This window comes from Diadema antillarum, unplaced genomic scaffold (genome assembly GCF_040938485.1).
Source record: "Diadema antillarum isolate AM-2024a unplaced genomic scaffold, OU_Dant_1.0 scf00000001, whole genome shotgun sequence".
In the NCBI taxonomy this organism is placed as follows: domain Eukaryota; kingdom Metazoa; phylum Echinodermata; class Echinoidea; order Diadematoida; family Diadematidae; genus Diadema; species Diadema antillarum.
Genome location: NW_027270890.1, coordinates 3,746,405 through 3,761,132, shown reverse-complemented (window position 1 = coordinate 3,761,132; position 14,728 = coordinate 3,746,405). Strand labels below are relative to the sequence as shown.

At 39.8% G+C, this 14,728-nt stretch overlaps 1 pseudogene; it reads right to left on the bottom strand.

The window, feature by feature from the left end:
• Positions 1-13,776, bottom strand: part of LOC139722759 (uncharacterized) — a 51,499-nt pseudogene extending 37,723 nt beyond the window's left edge.
• Positions 13,777-14,728: the final 952 nt, after the last annotated feature.

The window sequence follows — 14,728 nt, the reverse complement described above, 5'->3', positions numbered from 1 at the left end:
TCAGCCATAGAATGTTTGATAAGCTCGTGAAATGGAGACGTCTGAATTGTCCTTATTACGAAAAGTATGTAATTAAAAGAACCCCTATGTGTGTGTCTGTGATTTGTGATTACTCTCCTTCCAGTTTTAAATCTCCTTGGAAGTTAGCACTTTGATATTGTAACTAAAACTGGTTCAGTAAACTTCTTTCTCTCTTTTCTCGGGTATAGTGTCCCATTTTTATATTTCAGGACTAATCATTTCCAAACCGTCTGTAGCGTTGCTGTCAAGAAGACAACAATGAGCAAAACTGACTTGGTGTGTGTTTTCACGTCAAAATAGTTCATCATAGGATTCCAAGAATGTAACGTCCAAGCTGAATTTGACAATCAGTTGGGTGTTGTTGTTTTGTTTTGTGTTTTGTGTGTGTGTGTGTGTTTTGTGTGTGAGTGTGTGTGTGTGTAACCCCCGAAACTAATAATGTGTCGGTTATATTTGTAAATCAGACATACTGGTTTCCAAGCCCAAACCTACATAAGAAATCACTTCTATCAGTGTCGTAAATATAAATGCATGAATTGCAACAATACATCTTTCTAACAAGTGTAAGTATTCCTATGATATTCATGCATTGCAACAAGATGACGCGTCGTCCTAACATTTACTATTAACATTAGCACCACATACATACTACAACTCAAAACCTCAAACAGCACTCACAAGTCATGGATCATATAATACAGCCCTCTTGTATATGTCACTGCGTCTGAATTTATGTCTGTCATTTCTTCAAGATGTACCTGTATATGGCGGCCATCTGCCCTTACTTTAATTGCTTTTACCGACATTCTATTCTCTTATGATGCAAGATCAACTCGAGACTTTTTATACAGGCTCTATAAAATTTGTTTTGAATTATAATTTCTATTATCTTACTACATCATTTCTCCTTCTGCAGCTAATGAACTTCATGTTGTAAATGTGGTAAAATATCATTTACTGTATTATGTACTGAAACCGCAGAAATAGAATATCAGTGCATTATGTCAGCTGAGGTCAGGTGACGGAAATGACAACAGCATTGAACGCATAAGCGTCAAAAGAGGGCAGCACACTCGACAGACTCCGGTTAGTGACCAACGACATCTTAATAATAACGATACAGAAGTCTTTTCAAAGTTTCCTTGATGTGTACAACGTTAGTTTGCAATTTTTATTTTTACATTATTTTCATCCTTCCTTGCATTAGTGCATTGACGCGCACTACTGAGAACTGCTATCTTAGATTTCGGATCATAACTATAACACCAAGATAATATCACCAATAATTATTCCCAATTCTCAATTCAATTCAATCATAGTTTATTTCCAATGGACGAAAATCAAAGCATAATACAAAGTATGCATGTCATGAAATAATATTGTTCAAACATTTGCAAAAGATTCATGTAGTATCCGAGATAACAACATATATTTATATATACAATAATTAGGAGGAACAATAAATATATATACTTCGTGGGCGTGCGGAAAATAGATTCGATTATGGAAAATATAATGATCCACTAAACAGCAAAGATTGTGGAACGTAGATCGCTAGATAAATAATGAGTAAATGATATATTATTTGAGTGTATTTTTATAGCTATTGTATTTGATATAGATTATTTAAGTCATTTGTAAACATGTACATGTAGTTATATTGAGATACGCAGGTCGGGAAAAAAATGAATATCAATGCTAATGCCCGGACACTGTTCACTGAACCACGTGTACCGGGAAAATATGACAAGGACAACACACTCGTCCACACATTACCCACACACATATAAGACGCGAGACAGTACCGAGAGGAGAGAAGACGGTAACAATACAAGTCTACGAAGAACAAAGGACAGGAAAGGAAGACGAGAGAAGAAAGAAGAGAGGTCTGCATACAGATCACACCAAGTGCTCCGACATCAGGATAGGTGAAAGCTCAAGCATGAATGAAAGCAATTTGAGTTATCTAGAATTATATGTAGAGAGTAGGTGTTTTCTGAATTTGTATTTAAACGTGACAAATTTGGGGGAATCTTTTAAACTATTATCCAAATTATTCCAAAGTCTGGGTCCGGTATACAGAAATGTACTTTGGGCATGTGCGGTTCTCATTAATGGAAGATGAAATTCGTCGGATAGTCGCGTGGGATGACTGTTTCGATAAAATAAGTCGTGAAATATTTTAGGTAAGAAATTGCTGTTATAATTAAACATAAACTGGCCAAGTTGGAACACATACAATTTTTTTATTTTTAGTATATTATGGTCAAAAAACAAAACATCTGTATGTTCTCTGGTATGTAGATTAAAAACAATTCTGAGCGCTTTCTTTTGCAATAAAAAAAAGTTTATCAAGTAATATCTGATATGTATTACCCCAAGCAAGAATCCCGTAGTTTAAATAAGGTAAAATTATTCGACATTATCAGATTTTATCACACCGCACTACGCCTACTGGTGTATCCATTTGAAGCATAAATCCTAAAAGCAGCATCTATACCTTTGCGGTTCAAAGTAAACAAACTAATGGACACGACTTGACATTTCCTACATTGTCCTACAAAGAATTCTCTTCAGAATGGCTGATGATTCCACAGTTAAAAATGAGATTTCGAGTAAACCTATATTAGTTTGTTTTCAGTTCGTCAAATCCTGACAGTTGATGGAGAATGTAATTCAACACTGTCAGAAAACGGACGAGGTTTATGACTTTCGCAAATGATGAACGAGTAATTAACCCCTTGGGCAATAATCATATATATTATAATTAGTCTGAATTCAACAACCATCATAACAATGATTATGTTTTCTAATATTACCTTGCCTTTTCATAAAGAGCTCATTGCAATCAAAATTCAGAGACAAGGTTTACAAAGTTCCTGACTTTATAATACAGTTATCAATCACATTGGGTATCGACATGGAAAAGACCAGACATTCAACAGTTTTATTGATATGTCACCTCTAGTGTAGTGATGGCTGATTAGAAAGTAATAACAACAATTTGATATCAAAGTAATATCAACAATTTATTATTCTGTGCACTTAAATAGGAAAACTGATGAAGTAAGCTCGCTGTTTGAAAGACGTCATTGACGCAATGTAGTCTGAGCTCAGTTGGAGATAGTAATTAATAAGTAGGGCCTACTTACTCGCGATGTGTTCTATTATTTCTGATGTAACAAAAGATACCGTGGGATGGGGTGGGCTTAATAGATAAGGTTGTGTAATTATCGACTTTAAAACATTAGTTGATATCTGCTTGAAAATAATTTTATACTAATGGTATCGTTATCGTCTTTTTGTAAGGCTTGAAACTATTGAAAAAAAAACTTTTGATTTCATTGAATTTACTAGTATTATAAGAATGTATTTGTTTCTATACCTGCATACTGTTATATTTCTTTGGTTGATGCTAGTTATGGGGCCCCCAACAATGTACGCTGGGAATAAATGAAATGAATAAATGACCGAACCACTTTGGTCTCAGAACAGTCTGGCAAATTTCCTAAAGTCTATTGTCTATAGACCAAAGATGACCGGTATATTTGGTAATGCCACTCACAGTCAGTGTAAAATTCTCGAGGTGGATACATTTGATCAATGAGCTTAGGTATGTCTCCTTGATCCTATCAGCCTTCCACTGACCGATGAAAATGAATTTGCAATAAATTCTTAAAAATAATACTTCGAAGTCACTTTGAATCTATGATGTAGCCATGTCTTACACAAAGAAACAATAAGTATGCTCACTGACCGTTTTTGGCAAAGAATACAGAGTAATATGACTTATCTTTAGGCCTATACAAATTATCAATACTTTCCATATAAAACACTCACACAATGCAAATAGGGTGTTTTTGTTTGTTTGTGTGTTTGTTTGTTTTTTAAACAGCAGTCACATTATGGACCAATATTTTAGAGCTAGTATCATTTGAACTCGAAAGACAAAACAGTACGTCTTTTCGGCAGAAGTTTCTTGTTCTATACATTGCAAGATACTTTGACGACTAAACTCCAGGGTAAAAAACGTATATAAACTTTGACACGATTGCGTATAAATAATCACAAAAGTTACCACTTGATGTGGGCTTTAAATCTGTCGTCAAACTGAGTCTATGAAACACACCAGGTCAAAGGAGTTCCTGTAACAAAGCTTCTTATTATACCCTTTTGTATAAGGGAAACAGAAGAGGGTAATTTCAAATCAAGATTAAACAGCCTCTGACGGATGAGATGCTCTATCTTTTTCAACGCAATTTATTTTCGGTATCTATAACACTATATCACGACGCATATTCTCATCAATCATTGTATGTACAAGTTGCCATAAAAATCAGTGTTGACACACGTGGTAAACGTGGAACAGCAAAAAGCAGCACAAACACAGTACAACAATTCATTTGCGTGACAATGAACGATTTCACATAAATTATAATATCTGTTGAAGATTTGAGAATAACAAGTATCCAGCTGGTCGAATAACTAAGGCTGTATTGTGACACATGTTTGCTCTGTAGGCCTACATTTTTATTAAAAACAGACAAACAAACAGTGCTTTTTCTGAATGTATTCAAATTGATTTTCCGATTCTATACAGGGATATATTGGTCAATTTTGGTAACATTTACAAGACTATTGATATCAAAAGTTTAGATAAACAACGAAAATGATTCCCCACGATGATGAAAGTAGTTGTGATTATTATCTGAAATAATAACCGAAAGAATCATAATTCTACTATTCATTATGGATGATATTGTTCTGTCTATTTTTTGTGGGTTTTTTTCAGTACAAATTTCATATCGATGAAGCGGACGATGAAAACAATAGACCGACTACAAACTCGCCCGATGTCATTATCGATGCAGTTACTATAGGTGTGTCATGATGAATCAAGGATTCAGTAAAGGAAGATCCAAGTTTCGAGACCTGCCATGGTATTTGTGTAAACATCAAAGGCATCCTATCCACAGAGCTCTTCTCTATACCCGAGTGTTTGTATATGATTTCATAACTCGATGAGAAGCTCAGCGTTGAAGTGAGTAGGGTCAGCGCGCTGCTATGTTGATCAGCGCGAATAGATCAGCACGCTGTTAGGCGGCGGATATAAAGGGTGCACGTCAAGAGCTATGGACCCTTTCTAGCTCGTGGACCTGTTCTACATGGCATGCTTGGCGTTTAGCTCGTGGGCTGTGTGACTCGTGGGTGTCTAGCTCGTGTGCTGACCCCCGGAGGGACTGGCTGAAAGGGTCCCAGGAAATGGAATGACAGCACTGACGAAGGCAATGCAGGTACTGTTGTAGTCTAATACGCTCATTAACTTCTTCGAGCCCTACAACTTGGTGAAAAACGTGCCACACGAAACTACATTTGCTTAAATATTTCCTATACAGCATCATCATCGTGGTCAATACGATAATCTAATCAGATGAATCTAAGTATTAGTTCTGTGTAAAATGCCGATTTGTTCTCACTAGTTCGGACGGACGTGCTAGTGATTCAACATGAAAGTCGATACTGAAACTAGCCAATTGACTGGTTTATGGTTCCGGTCCTAGCCACGGCAAAGCGACAGCGACATCTTATGTCATCTGTTCTCAGTCTTCTGCGCAGATGTTCTACAGTGAACGATGTGTTTCATGAAGACAATAGGAGTGCAGTTTGCCCCCTGTGAGCTGAACATTCGTACTCGTGAGCCTAACTGCAAAACCAGCATGCTATACTTGCACTCTTACAGCTTTGTTCTGACTGAAAAATTGCTTTCATAGGTCTGTCTTGCGAGATTTTCTTCTAATCTGTCACCATTAATATTATCGATGTTTTAAGGTTTTAGAAATGGCGATGTAAGAGACAGTGAAAGACTCTTCTGATGATGTTCATAGAGCTTTGTCTGTAATCCTTGTTGGTAAGCATGTACAGAAGTCCATTCCACCACGTACTGCAGATGGCTGGTATATCAGACAGGAAAATAACCCAAGTAATTCCAATCTGGCTTCTGCTTATGACATGAACGATGTAGACGGTCTCTGCTGGCAACCAAGACAGGTAAGTTGCGCCAGTCAGAACAGCCACCGTGCGAAGTCCTTTCAGGTTCACACTCTTCCAATAGCTAGGTTCCCTTCCAACCTTCCGACCACAAGGTTCAACGAAGCCCCGATTGGATTTTGCTACGACCCGTCGTAAAGCGCGATCGGTGCGGAACGTCTTCACTGCGATTCGCATAATGAAAATATTCGCACAAGTCGTAACGAATGACGGAGCAATGAAAAATATCCACAGCACCGGCATCCATTTCAAATGGCTGTTCGTTAACTCATCAAACCTCGATTCACACACCGCCTTAGTGAGTGCATGAAAAAGAAGACGGCGAGAAAATAGGTAAGTTAAGAAAGCGGGAGCTCCCGATATTGGTATGAAAACAAACATAACAATCCTCATCGTATACTGCGCGACGAAAGGCGTGTAACGCAACGGCCTGTAAATCCTCAGAGCTCTGTCCACATTGATTATGGCTAGGAGCCAAAGGGACAACATCAGACCTGAGTACGTTCCGTACATCCCAATGATACAGACAGTGTTCTTTGCCAGCGTTTGTCCCAAGATGTATAAAGGAGCGAAGAGTCCTCCAAGAATGTTGATGACTGCAAGGAAACCGAATGTCAGACGGATGAGACGGTCCAACCCACATTTTTCATCTTTGAGAACAAAGATGGTAAAAGTGTTGAGTAAAAGTGAGAGAATAGTGGATGGAACGAGAAGTACCAGTTGACCAGCCAAGAGTGGTAGCGAACCCCGGAGAGGAGTCTCCATTGATGTAGTTGAATTCATCTTGAATGTTTTATTGGCTGCAGAATGTCTGCGGCTAAAACACTACAGCCAAATGGCGTTACCAGGAAAAGTTAGCGCGTTTCCTCCGCAACTTCACAAGTTGATGCAACAGGTCTCCCGATTTATACCATGTATACCTCTTTCTTTCAAGCGCGTGTATAAAACCAAGAGTTTAATTGGAGAGAGAGAGAGAGAGATACGGATGCTAGCTCGCCTTTTACTGAGACGATCAATAGTGAATTCAAATATTGCATTTTGGATTCCTTTCAGAAATCTGTGACGACGAGCTTAGCAAAGTTATTAATTTTGGTTGACAGTTATCGCGGAGAGCTAATGTCGTATGTCAACGTAATCAACTAGTAATGCCTTGTCGCTGCTGTTCGCTGGTACGTCAAGGCGGGTGCAGTGTGTTGTGATACAGCGAATCAGTGCCCAAAACGTTGCTAGGAAACGTACGTCAAACATTGAGATGTGGAAAATATCAACCAATATATTCTGCAGGGCACATGATACGTTGTATTTTTGGTGTCAGTCACCAGCGTCTCTACACATGGGTTGTGTATGGAGTCGTTTCTAATGATACCAATAAAGGAGGTGTTAAAGGCAAGCCTAGTACCCCATTATATGATACCTTTATTCTGGCTGTGTCATGTCGCAGCACCAATATGGGTAAACGCTCACAGATACCAATTCATATGAAGCAAATATCGAATTCTATACAAACAGAAAAATGTGTTAACACTATCTAACAAATGTTTTGCTAATCGGGATGCAGGTTGGTCAAACGGGCACACCGTGGCCCCCTGGATTATCCCCAGGGCCCATCAAGTCTCCCCATCAGAGAATCTTTAAATCAAATTTCTTTCTCTAAAACTAGAAACGATAGAGCCAAATTATCGGTATATTCTATATGCATGATGGGTGTACTTTTAAAGGTTGGTTTGTTGGTGTTAACGAACCAATTTGGGGGCCATATCAAGTTTCACAATCTGATCTTCTTTTTAAAAAACCATAGTACAATTTGTTACAAACATGGCACGTATTCTTGTCAGCTGTTATAGAGTATATAAATGGACACCATGCCGCACTGAAGCCCTCCGAAAGCCTTCAGGTTTGCGATGGTTTTTCGATAATTGAATACCTAGTATATAGTAGGATATAGGCCTACTCGTCTGCAGGACCGTGCGTGAAACGTGAACTTGATATAGTCAGGTGAGCAATAGATAGACAAACTGGATCTCTTGTTTTCTGGGAAGATCGTAACCTGGAGGGATAGATCTGTATGTATCTAAATATCTCTTGAGACATTCTTTAAGATATGCTTGGTCTATGGCGCCTGCAGCTTTTAATGGGTTCTCTTGGAATGCAAGGAAACCCATGGGTTTCAAAAGTCCGATTCCGTAGAGGTGAAAACGACGCCAATCGAGATGTGGCTTACCGGAGAGTTATATTGCGTGTCCGTTATTCATCTGTGGCTATGCCTTACCATAATTATTGTAGGCAGCTATAATAGAAGCCTGCTGTAAGATGTCAGGTACTCAGTACATACTAGCTATAGCCAGGGGTGGGCGCTTTATTTTATCACAATCGGCGTGGAAAGACTCTTCTATAGTTGGCTTTGATGATACCAAGAGCTGTGTTTCTGTACTCAGTATTGGTAACCATGTAGAGTAAACCGTTCCACCACATGCTGCAGATCACAGGAATGTTACAGAGAAAATTGAGCCAATCTGGAACAAAAGCACTTCTCACTGAGACGTGAATCACAAAAACTAGTACGGATGGCAGCCAAGACGTATACGTTGCTCCAGTCAAAATTGCAGTAGTGCGTACGCTCTTCATGTTAATTCTTCCCCGCTGATGAGGACGTGCTCCATCTCGGCCATGATTGCCACCATAGACATTGGGGAAAGTTTGTTCGGAGTGCGCTACTATCCGTCATAAGGCGCGCTCGGTGCGGAATGTCTTCAGCGCGGTTCGTAGGATGAAAATATTTGCGCAAGTCGTGATGACGGACGGAACAATCATGACCATCCACAGCACAGGCATCCATTTCAGTTGATTGCTCTTCAACTCAGCGAATTTCGCTTCACAAACTGCCATGTACATAGCTCTATAGGGCAAAGTGTGAGATAGAGTAGCGCTAAGAACTACGGCCACTGCTGTTACCGGTGTCACAGTAAGAACGACAGTAATCACATTCTGTGTGACAATAAGACTGTAGCGCAAAGGACGATAGATTCTAATCGCTCTGTCCACATTGATAATGGCGAGAAACCAGAGAGACATGACTAACGATACGTAAATGCCATTCATTCCTCCGAAACAAACGTTGGTCTTTCCTAGGGTTGGTCCCAAGATATAGAAGGGTACGCATAACCCTCCTATAATGTTGTTGACCGCAAAGAAGCATAAGGTGAGACGAACGAGACGGTCCAACCCACATCTCTCGTCTTTGAGAACAAAGATGGTGAAAGTGTTGAGTAAAATTGAGAGAATAGTTGAGGGAACGAGAATTCCCAGTTGACTAGCCAAGAGTGGTAGCGATCCCCGTGGTAAAGTCTCAATTAATGTAGTTGAATTCATCTTTACGTTTTAAGGACTGGTTTAATTACTTGGTACTAGCATAACTTAATCTTAATGCTGCGTCCAGCACGTTGTTATAATCACTATGTCTTGTGCTAAATTCCACATTCGGCAACTCTGTTCTCTGTCTGCTCAGCTCAACGTCTGTGGAACTCCAGTATCACCACGAATCATTCCACTGAGTTTTTTATCAGTTTCCACGGCTGTGAAATTTGAGAAACAATTTTTCGAGTTCACTTAATGCGCGCAATCCCACCTTTGATAAACGTATGTCCGATGATTCATCTGCTGCACTGCATCTCCGGCGGTGGAAAGGGCGGAAAATCGAAAGCTGCAGAAATGATACTATAGTAGCCAGAGATCTTAATTGCCTCCTTACACTGACCAGAGGTGACAAAAATTTACTGAACTAATTAAGAATGACAGGTTAAAAAGAGCGCCCTCTTTGTTAAGGTATCCAGTCGTCTGTGTCGACATCGATATTACGTACTGTAGGTGAGTGATTACTCTGACTGAAATTAAACTTTGTGGAAGCTTTGTAGATGATAACAGAAAAGCAACTGCATTACTGCGTGTGAAAAGGGGGTAGGTGCACTACAAATATCAACTTGCTCTTTAAATCGGAAGCGTGGTATGGCATGGTATCTAATGGTATACTACATGCAGGCCTACATCGATACATCCACGTACAATGTTTATACGACACACCATGGATGGTACATTGAAAGCATCTTATGAGACATAACTATTGGCTTATCTCATTAGGATACCATTTTGGCGGGCATTTCGATACCTTTTTGGGTGGGGAGGGGGGGGGGGGGCTGATTTGACAAATTTGTTCCACTGCAATGCAAAGAAAAATGAGAAGTGTAGGTTTTCATCCTGGTTTTGACTTCCTAAATTACCTAAAAAGCGCAATTTTCACCATATATATACAGTAAAAATACCCTGTGTATTTAGCGGTTCCTGTCTATAAACGTGGCCACCTTCCACCAATTTTTGCTTTCCGTGGTAGACCTTTAACCTGTGCTTGGCAACCACAGACCCATATCGAGCCATAGGAGACCCAATCAGTGTGTTTTCTGCTTTGCCGCTACGACGGTCTGTGCATGGAGCCGGGTTTTGTAAAAACGCCGGGATTTGTAAAAACTCCTGGATTTGTAAAAACTTCTCGCCGGGATTTGTAAAAACGCCGTAAATTTTAAAAACATCTCGCCGGGAAATGTAAAAATCTCGAAAATTGCGTCAACGGGATTTGTAAAAACGTCTCGCCGGGAAATTTAAAAACGTTCAATTTAGCCGGGAATTGTAAAAATCATGCTCAATTCAATTCAATTCATTTATTTTCATACTTCTCATTTATGAACATTACAACAGAAACCAGACAAGTTCTTTTACCTTGTGAACAATGTGCAGAAAACAAACAATATACATGGTGATAACACAGTAATTACATGTAATGATAACTGGTCAAAATCGAAATCGAAATGGGGTTGATCAAAGAGAAGTATGACGGGACCTACATGAAAGCTAGCTTGTTTGGCTGTAAGCCCCGAGTAATCAGTGTTTGTGAAAAAGAAACGGAGAACGGATAGAAGATAAGACCAGAATGATGATGTAAGGTTGCCAAATTTTATGTAATAAAAAAGAAGAAGAAAAAGAAGAAGAAGAAAAACAAACAAACTATACATTAATATGAACTTACTGTGACCGAGCCATCATTATTATACAGCCTACTTTGGTATATATACTATGAACTATTGTTGCATTAAAACTTTCACCAGGATATGATCAGTAAGACACAAAAAGTAACATGTACAACTATTAAGCCATTTGGTGCCTGCCGTCAAGCTCTGCATAGAAGGTTAGAGAGGGGTAGAGGGAAAGAGGAAGAGAGGGAAACGAAGTAGAATGTGGAATTGCTAATGATGAATTCAGAGAGCCCGATGGCAAGACCCTAAATGGAATCTGCAACGTGTTGACAAAATGTTTGATTGGACAATAACATACCACAGTATTACATAAGACATTACGACTGTTCAGTGTCTGCAAAATATGCACTCAATAAAAACTCTTTTAATTTACGTTTAAAGGAATATAAGGACGAGCAGCTTGTTATTTCGGGGGAGAGGTCATTCCAGTATCTAGGGCCCGTATACATTATCGTTTTTTTAGCGAAAATTGTTCGAGTACGTGGAAGGTGAAATGCGTCACTTTGGCGGGTAGGATAATTATGAATCAAATAGTTTTTTCTGAACATGCTAGTAAAAACACCCGGTAAGTCGTTGGCAGAAAATTTGTACATAAATATGCCGACGTTGTAACTGAACAGATCTGATATTTTCAGTATTTTATTTTTCAAAAATAAATCATTCGTGTGGGACAAATATCCGACATGGTTGATATTTCTGATGGCACGTTTTTGAATACGGAACAGTATATCAAGAAGATTTCTAGTTGCATTCCCCCACACAAGAATACCATAATTAAGGTACGGAGTAATCAAAGTAGAATAAAGATTAAGCAGAATTTGACTTGGAACTAGTACTTCCACGGTGTTACGTAATGTACCGATGGTACATGTATATAAATGATCTCGATGTCTAACAAAATTGCTCATGAACCTTTACCGTTATAATTTTCCTGTAAACTCCAAAACGTATTTTCATCAAACTTGGCAGATGACATATTCATGATTATGATCTTAATTTGTCTGAGTAGATAAGCCCCCCCCCCCCCCCCCCGCCGAAAAGGGGGGGGGATTTGAAGCCTCAGGGTCCATAAAGTCTGGAATTTTTCCTATTATTAGTCGAACCGAAAAAGGTAGAGCTAAGTTAGAGGTATGAAGACATTAAAGACTGCATGAAATTTCACGTTTGATTATGGCGGATTCATGGGTGCCCTAATTGGGGGGGGGGGGGATGAGGGGAATTTTCTACATTTTCAGCATCTTCTCGAAAAATCTATGACGGATTTTCACCAAACTTGGCAAATAGTATCTATTATGATGATATGCTCTTAATTTGTTAAAATGACCACCCCCCCCCCCTCCCAACTCACATCCCCGAAGGGGGTTATCTTCGTATAGTCGAACCACAAAAAAAAGAAGAAGACAGAACTAAGTTAATGATATGAACCTATGAGAACATTCATGACTGAAATTTCATGTTTGATTATGGCGGATCCAGGGGTGCCCAGCTGATTGGGGGGGATGTGGGGGAGGAGGAGAATTTTCTACATTTTCGGCATCTTATTGAAAAATATATGATCACACCACCAAAGAGGGAATGGGGGGATGTTAAAGCACTAACTTAGCTCTATCTGTTTTGGTTTGACTAAGAAACTGAAACATTCCAGAAGGGACTCTGAGGCTTCAACTCCTCCCTGCCCTCCCCCTTCTCCTTTGGCGTTGAGAGGGCATATGTCTAAAAAAATTAACATCATATCACCATAAAGATGCTATTTGCCAAATTTGGTGAAAATCCGTAATAAATTTTCAAGAAGATGCTGAAAATGTGAAAAATTAATTCCCCTCCTCCCCCTCATCCCCAACCCCAAATCAGGGCACCTCGGATCCGCCATAATCAAACATGAAATTTCAGTCATTAGTGCCTTCATATAACACTATCTTAGCTGTATATTATATCTATTTCTTTATTCGACTTCGAAGATTTTTTTAAAAATCCAGATTTTAAGGACTCTGAGGCGTCAACTCCCCAATCCCCATCCTCCTTCGGCGGTATGGGGGAGTTAGGGCTCATTTTAACAAACTAAGGTCATATTATCATAAAGATGGCAAAGCGACAGCGACATCTGATGTCATCTGTTCTTTCTTCTGCGCAGATGTTCTATAGTGGACGATGCGTATCTAGAAGACACTAGGAGTGCAGTTTGCCCCCTGTGGGCTGCACATTAAGTACCGGTACTCGTGAGCTTAACTGCAAAACCAGCATGTTATATATGATTATACTTGCACTCCTACGGTTTTGTTCTGACTGAAAAAAAAAGCTTTCATAGGTCTGTCTTGCGAGATTTTCTTCTAATCATCATCACTATTATTATCGATGTTTCAAGGTTTTAGAAATGGCGATGTAAGAGACAGTGAAAGACTCTTCTGATGATGTTCATAGAGCTTTGTCTGTAATCCTTGTTGGTAAGCATGTACAGAAGTCCATTCCACCACGTACTGCAGATGGCTGGTATATCAGACAGGAAAATAACCCAAGTAATTCCAATCTGGCTTCTGCTTATGACATGAACGATGTAGACGGTCTCCGCTGGTAACCAAGACAGGTAGGTGGCGCCAGTCAGAACAGCCACCGTGCGAAGTCCTTTCATGTTCACACTCTTCCAATAGCTAGGTTCCCTTCCAACCTTCCGACCACAAGGTTCAACGAAGCCCCGATTGGATTTTGCTACGACCCGTCGTAAAGCGCGATCGGTGCGGAACGTCTTCCCTGCGATTCGCATAATGAAAATATTCGCACAAGTCGTAACGAATGACGGAGCAATGAAAAAGAGCCACAGCACCGGCATCCATTTCAAATGGCCGTTCGTCAACTCATCAAACCTCGATTCACACACCGCCTTAGTGAGTGCATGAAAAAGAAGACGGCGAGAAAATAGGTAAGTTAAGACAGCGGGAGCTCCCGCTATTGGTATGAAAACAAGCACAACAATCCTCATCGTATGCTGCGCGACGAAAGGCGTGTAACGCAACGGCCTATAGATCCTTAGAGCTCTGTCCACATTGATGATGGCTAGGAGCCAAAGGGACAACATCAGAACTGAATACGTTCCGTACATCCCAATGATACAGACAGTAGCATTTGCCATCGTTTGTCCCAAGATGTATAAAGGAGCGAAGAGTCCTCCAAGAATGTTGATGACCGCAAGGACACCGAAGGTCAGACGTATGAGGCGATCCAACCCACATTTTTCATCCTTGAGAACAAAGATGGTGAAAGTGTTGAGTAAAAGTGCGAGAATAGTGGATGGAACGAGAAGTACCAGTTGACCAGCCAAGAGTGGTAGCGAACCCCGGAGAGGAGTCTCCATTGATGTAGTTGAATTCATCTTGAATGTTTTATTGGCTGCAGAATGTCTGCGGCTAAAACACTACAGCCAAATGGCGTTACCAGGAAAAGTTAGCGCGTTTCCTCCGCAACTTCACAAGTTGATGCAATAGGTCTCCCGATTTATACCATGTATACCTCTTTCTTTCAAGCGCGTGTATAAAACCAAGAGTTTAATTGGAGAGAGAGAGAGAGAGAGAGATACGGATGCTAGC